Source organism: Myxocyprinus asiaticus, chromosome 4, assembly GCF_019703515.2.
Source record: "Myxocyprinus asiaticus isolate MX2 ecotype Aquarium Trade chromosome 4, UBuf_Myxa_2, whole genome shotgun sequence".
Classification (NCBI taxonomy): Eukaryota; Metazoa; Chordata; class Actinopteri; order Cypriniformes; family Catostomidae; genus Myxocyprinus; species Myxocyprinus asiaticus.
Window position 1 is genome coordinate 45,454,434 of NC_059347.1, and position 7,682 is coordinate 45,462,115.

Genomic DNA, 7,682 nt, shown 5'->3' on the forward strand with positions numbered 1-7,682 from the left:
AATTATTCATGTGGAAAATGGCCTGAGGGTAGAAACTGTTCTTGTGCCTGGATGTCCTGGTGCTCAGTGCTCTGTGGCACCAGCCAGAGGGCAACAGTTCAAAGAGGAAGTGGGCAGGGTGTGTGGGGTCCAGAGTGATTCTACCTGCACGTTTCCTCACTCTGGAGACGTACCGGTCTTGGAGGATGGGCAGGGGGGCACCAATAATCCTCTCATCAGTCCTGACTGTCCGTTGTAGTTTCCTTCTGTCTGATTTGGTGGCTGAACCAAACCAGAGAGTTACAGATGTACACAGGACAGACTCAATGACGGCCAAGTTGAACTGTGTCAGCAGCTCCTGTGGCAGGTCGAACTTCCTCAGCTGTTGAAGCCTCTGCTGAGCCATCTTCACAATGGAGTCTATGTGGGTGTCCCACTTCAGGTCCTGAGAGATGGTAGAGCCCAGGAACCTGAATGACTCCACTGCTTAAGATGGGAGTGCAGGGTGATTTCTCCTGAAGTCCACTATCATCTCCACTGTTTTGAGCGTGTTCAGCTCAAGGTTGTTGTGACTGCACCAGAAAGCCAGCTGATCAACCTCCTGTCTGTATGCAGACTCGTCACCATCGCAGATGAGGCCGATGACCATGGTGTCATCTGCAAACTTCAGGAGCTTGACAGTGGGGTCTTTTGCAGTGCAGTCATTCATGTACAGGGAGAAGAGCAGTGGAGAGAGAACACATCCCCGAAGAGCACCAGTGCTAATAGTGAGGGTCCCGGATGTGAGTTTCCCCAGTCTCACTAGCTGCTGCCTATCTGTCAGAAAGCTGGTGATCCATTGACAGATTGGGGTGGGCACGGAGAGCTGGTTCAGTTTGGTCAGTTTGGTTGAGAGAAGATAGTTGATAGTCAATGATTGATTCTTAAGTTTTTGCATCCTAAATATGTGGCAACTGTCACTATAAAGAATAGGAGGCAATGGTAAAGCCTATCCATGATTTGCTCAACGATCTTCTTTCAGAAGAGATCACAAAAGGTAAGCTGTCGTTTTAATTTATATTTAAATGTTATACTACATATGAAATGGCTAATTTAACTTTACATGTATGTCCAATATTCTTGGATACAGGGGTGTAAAGTACTTGAGTAAATTTACTTAATTACTCTACTTAAGTATTATTTTTTGGGATTTACTTTCCTCAAGTACATTTTACACTGAGTACTTTTACTTAATTACATTTCCAAAGAAAAAAATAGTACTTTACTCCTAACAGTTATTTAGATTTGAAAAGTACTAGTTACATTTATGCAGATTATATCCTTACTGGACAAACCAACAAAACTGTGCTCTTGCGCAATTTAATTTAAATGTTATTTAATCCGCCAATGAAATCCATTTAACGTACAGTGTAATTGGCCACAACATCCTCTCTCTCTATTTTATTCTAGCTACTAAAAAAAAATTACTTATATAATACTTAAGTACAATTTAATGTGAATACTTTTTTTACTTTCACTCAAGTATGTTTTTGGTTAGATACTTTTAACTGAGTTAAATTGTCACTTAGTATCCAAACTTTCAAGTTAACTATAATTTTGGAGTAGGGTACAGTGGGGCTAAAGGCACACCTTAAGGAAAATTAGCTTTGTTTCTGGTCATCAATATTAAAAAAATGCATTTATTTTTATTGAATATTGATGGAGCAACATCATTTGTGTGAAAAGAAATGACAACAGAAGTTATAATTCTTTTTATTTTTTTTTAAAGGTGGCAAGGGGGTCTTTTACCCCACACCTGGGGTAAAAGGCTCCCTCACTTGGGGTAAAATGCCCCCAGAGGGGTTATACTGATATAGTGTTGATACTGGGGCAATAGTTATAGGACACAATTTGTCAACTTATGCAAATACTTTTAAGACAGCAAAATGCTTTTTTGAGTAACAAATTAAGATTATGCTTATTCAAAATAACTACTTTAGAAAAGGGTGTATAATTTTTCGTTAATTTCAATCACATTTCTCCAGTATTCTATAAACAAATTAATATCTGTTATGGTCGGATCAGTCAATGTGAGCCCATTTTGAACATTCTTCATAACAAATCTATTCCCCCCGCTTAAGAAAAACAATGTGTTTAATGGGGGCCTTTAGCCCCTGCAACGGGGGTCTTTTTACCCCAAATACCATTCTTTCACTTATTGGACAGGAATTTATTTTATTATATATATAATCACCTTAGACAAAATTGAAAAAGACAAATAAGTATTTTGTCTCAAAATAAATGTGATAATTTCCAGGATTAGCTACATACATTTACAATATTTAAAAAATTATTAAATATTAGATCATATTGCCTCAAAATCAACCTTTAGACCTTACACACAATGATGTCATGGAATAGGTGTTTAGGAAAGTCCTGTGGTAGTTTTTTTTCTATTTAGTGTTTTGGGAGACAATAAAATCAAAGGAGCCTTTTGCCCTTTTGTACCCTACTTTTTACACACCTGCTTGGAGATAAAAAGGACAAATTAGCCACATGTGAAAATGTAATGTAATGCATGTAATTTCCCTCAAGAAGTCAAAACCACTTAATTTTATCTTGGGAGTCGATCATAATTGGTAAGTGTGAAAATATAAATTATTGGGAAATATCAGTGTTTGGCATTGATAAAAAAAGAAAGAAAAAAGAGAGGCAAAATTCCACACATATGTAATGGGCAGCCTGTATTGCTATATGCAGTGGTTCAAATTTTCATATTTTTCTAGGGCAACATTTTCTTTGTAACATGTTTGATACACCCCTCACAGTATAAACTGCATAATATTTTTACTCGAAAATCTATTACTTTTTCTTTATATATATATATATATATATGTTACACTTTTCCTGCTAATTGTGTATTGATTTAAATATAAATGAATTACATTATGAGCAATTAATTAATTTGATGTCATCTTTGCCTTTACATTACTCAGAACATCATTCTAGCTGACAATGTCAGACTTCTTACTTTTCCTTGTGTGCTATAATTAACTATGAAAAATTGAAGATTTGATGAGAGATGTGATAAACATAACTGGGACAAATGTGAAAAAACAAAACATCAAAATTAGTGTCTTATCTTCTAATGCTGCTTTATATACTGTTGAGAAAGTGGAGCTCATGAGTGCACGTGTGTGTGAGGGAAAATTCTAGAACAGCTCTAAAGGCTGCACCTAGGAATCACTCGATTTTAATGCCCCAAAATTTGCTATCTTTGTCAAAAGTCTGCTAACTATGCAAAATTCACAACATTAATGTTATATTCACTTCTTTCTTTTTGTTTTGTTTTTTTCGTTTATAGTGAATGTCCTCTATTCAAATAAATATAAAACCAACAAATAAACTCTGGGTCAGTAGGCTCTTTGGACTTTTGCCAGCCCCTTAACCAACTTCGTATCTATAAAAGGCTCTCAGAAACATCAGAAAACACACCGTACATGTTTTTTTCTTTGGGTAGACATGTTGTGTGATGTTATTTCTATCCTATATTTTGAATGAATAGGATGAACCTTGTATGCTTAGTTGCAGTACATTTAGAAAAATGAATGTGGCTTGTCAGTATTAATTGTGATAGATTTGTCAATATTTACACGCTTAAACATTTTAATTTAAAATTTTAATTTAAAATGTTCAATGATTGTTAAAACAAAAGAGAAACAACACCACGTTAGCATGTCCTCATTATTTGTCTCCTCTAAAGTGCAATTTTTAACATGCAAATGACATACTATCATAAAGTTTACCACTGAAAAGTTAGAACGATGTTAAAATATGAGGAAATTAGAATCGATTGTATGTTTAAATCAAACGGAAAAGAAAAGAAAGAGAAATAAACTCAGCATATCTTCTGCATACTCTAAAATGGCTGACTCTGATACAAGGCATCCCTGGACTACACAAATCTTCTTTAATGCATTTAAAATAATACATTCATAACAAAACTGATATAAATAATTGTTTAAAATCATAATATTTTTGCGATAATACCAAGATTCAATTTTGTTTACTCATGTCTCATCACAGTTCTTATCAAGCACATGTTACTTAGCATTTAGCAGACAGGAACCTGTGCACAGGATAACAACATTTAAAACAGGGCTACATTCGAAATATCTCCAAAATCGCCTAAAGAAATTCCAAAGTGAAAAATGCTACAATCGATTTAGTAATATATAACACATTTATGTAATGCTATTACAGGTCAATTACCTTGACACCTACCTGTTGTCACAGTTTGAAGCTTCAGTCCCATAACTTGGAATAAAATTCTCAAATCCTGAAAACGAAGTCGAAGGATATACAGGTTCCATGCTGTAAATTAGTCGTCGATTTACAATGCGTGATTATCGTTAATACTGATCGGTTTGAGACCGAAAAAGGTGGCTATGTGAATTTATGCTGTGAACTTGCCAAATAAGAACCAAAAACGTCATTAAAGGGGGGTCAAGGGACAACCAATAGATTTTCGTACGCCTTTTTAAATATACGGATGGACTACATACCGTCTAGAATACCGGGTAATATTTTTGTGCCCTATAATATAAATGAATGTAAAATTTCCAGCACAAGCCTCTGAAAAGAGGTATATCCGAAATACTGTTAAAAAATATCACAAGTAAAATATAAATACAAAAATACATGTACTCTGATTCTATCTCTTACCTGAGTTAAAGGAAGATCGAACTCTGAAAAAGAAAAACAAAACAAACCATCAATACCCAGTGATGCGGTACTTTCCAGCCAAGAGCCGAAGAGTCAAACCCATTCATTGGTTGCCTCTGCTGTACTTTCAGTTTGACACGTCTTGTTTCAAATAAATAAAATGCAATCACAAGCAATACATATAGAATGATTTTTTTTTTGATGTCGGCAGATGTATTTTTCGTGTTTTTCAAAGTGAGAATCATCTTCATGAGTCATAAGAGGTTAGTTTTCTCCCTCCCTCCCTCCCTCCCTCCCTCCCTCCCTTCTTCTCTCTCTCTCATAACGGCTCAAACTGCATCGTCAACTTCCGCCCTGCTGTCTCAGTGGCTGGTCTGCATACAAAACCTCCCAGCCATTTCAGTCTGATACATTTCTCCATTCAAAATAATGATGGAAATTAAAGTGTTCCTTATACTTTTGGTTTGTAGTATGTAGTTCTCATATTTTAAAGCTCACACATTCTCTTCCGATGAGCTGAATCTTCCCGCCTGTTTAGTCACATGTTGCCTCTCACGTCACTGTCCTTATTTGACTAACTGACCCAGCATCACCCTGTACACACTACATTAAACACACACAGAACAAACACAACACTGAGTGAAATGACAACAACTGTCTTTCACTCAGAGCCTGATTCAACAGCTGAGGAAGTGCTAAGCAGTTTCACTTTGGACTTTTTTCATTCCCTCGAGTTGACTAAAACAAATGTGAGCCCTGAGGTTTGGTTTTACTGCAGATTAAAGGGGAACAATGACTGCACAGCTCAGTCGAGGGTTAGACAACAAGTCTGAATTATTGTATAGATATTAAGCTAAGTGGCAATAGGATTTAAGCCACTGACTAATGGGTTCATTGTTATTCACTAAGCAAATACAAAGTTATCAGAGAGATTAAATAAGCATTCAATGTATTTTGTAGCCTTTTTTTAAAAAAAAGAAGCTTGCTTTGGTTTATTTTTCAATGCGAGTCATTCAAAGATAATCGCCATCCTCCATTCAATTTACTTTTGACAGTTTGAGATAGAGAGCATATTGAGAAGGAAAACAGCTGACACCAACCGTATGTGGGCGGGCAGGAGGTGAATCAACAGCTAAATTTGTATTCTTTCTTTCTCTCTCTCTCTCTCTCTCTCTCTCTCGCTCTCTCACACACACACACCACATTCCCGCTCTTTTTCCACAAGCATACTGTATGCATAAGATATTGTACCACTGAATTAACAAATACATTTGAATCCTGTTTCTCTCACTCACACAAACATTCTCACAAAACACAAACAGGTGCAAATGGGTGGACACATAGATAAGAGACATTAAGTACCCAAAGAAATCAGGCAGGAGGTGAAAATCATTCAGATTTTATCCACACATGTAAGCACAAACACTCATGAGTTATCATTAAAATGCATATTTTGTTGCAAGCAAATGTAAAATGTGTAATGTGTTATACAAAATATTGTATATTGTAGAAATAGAAGAAGTGAAAGATTCTCTTAATATTTTCACTTAATGCCGTCTTTGATCTGCAACCACAAAAAAGTGTCACCCAGACACCCCTCAACAAATTTAATGTGTGCAATTACAAAAAGAGGGAGTGGTACGGAAAAGGAGACAAAGCTGCTTAAACCTACATGATGTCTGATCAAAATACACAACTTCCTTCCCAACTTCCTTCCAAGTTTTGGCAGCTTTAACAAACCATTTGGATAAACTGATGGCTAACCACATTCTGGTACTTTCCCCATAGTCACCCATGCCAGGGGATGTCATACCTTGACAAAACTACAGCCAAGATTTTATAGTCCTTATGACAATGCATTTTATTTTTTCTTACAAAAGAGAACTTAATGTATATGTGATGAGGAGGAGGAGGGTTTGGCCAGGTCGTGATGATGCACGGCCGGCGCTGAATCAGCAGGAGAGTGAGATAAAGGGGAGCTGGAGGTGCTAGTTCGAGAGAGAGCATGTGTGTTCGTCTTATGTTTTATGGTGTTTTAAGTTCATTTATATCATTAAACCTTTATGTTGACTGTTCAGCCGGTTCCTGCCTCCTCCTTGCCCGTCCTTATGCTGTTATACTGGTGCCGAAACCGGGAGGGAGGAGGGATGGGCTGTCGCGGAGTCCTCACCACTGCCATCCGCCAGGGGAGCAGCCGTCTGCCTGGGGACGGAGAGGTCACTGCCGTCCGCCAGGGGAGAAGCAAGCTGGCATACGCCAGAGGGCGGAGGAGTGGTTGAGGTCCGGGCGACAGCGCGTCTGGGAGCCGGCGAGCAAGTTCTTCTCTCTCTCCTCTCTCGCTCTCTCTGTGTGTCTCTGCTCACCCTTTCCCTCTCCCCACGCCTCCCCTTGTCTCTCCCTCCAGGTTCACAGGAGGCAGGGTGGACCACCGGCTGACAGAATGGCCGGAAGGGCAGCGTCTCCCCTCCGGAGATGGGGTGGGGGGGGAGTTGGTCAGACCAGTGGTGCCCCAGCCTGAATTGGGCGGGGGAGGAGTGTGACGAGGAGGAGGGCGTGGCCGGGCCGTGATGATGCACGGCCGGCGCTGAATCAGCCGATCAGCAGGAGAGCGAGATAAAGGGGAGCCGGAGGCACCAGTTCAAGAGAGAGAGACTCTCTCTTGAAGAGTCTGTGGCTGTGCTGCATGTGTGTTCATCTTATGTTTTATGTTTTCTAAGTTCATTTATATCATTAAACCTTTATGTTGACTGTTCAGCCGGTTCCCGCCTCCTCCTTGCCGGTCCTTATGCTGTTACAGTATAATAGGCCTAGAATAAGCCTGTTAGATGCATCAACCCTGTGTTAATCCCAGACATACAACAGCCTCAGTCACTATTCACTTTCAGTGCATTTGAATGGTGACAGAAGCTGTCAATGTTTAAAGGGATAGTTTACACACACAAAAGTAAATTCTCTCATCATTTACTCACCCTTATGCCATCCAAGATGTGTATGACTTT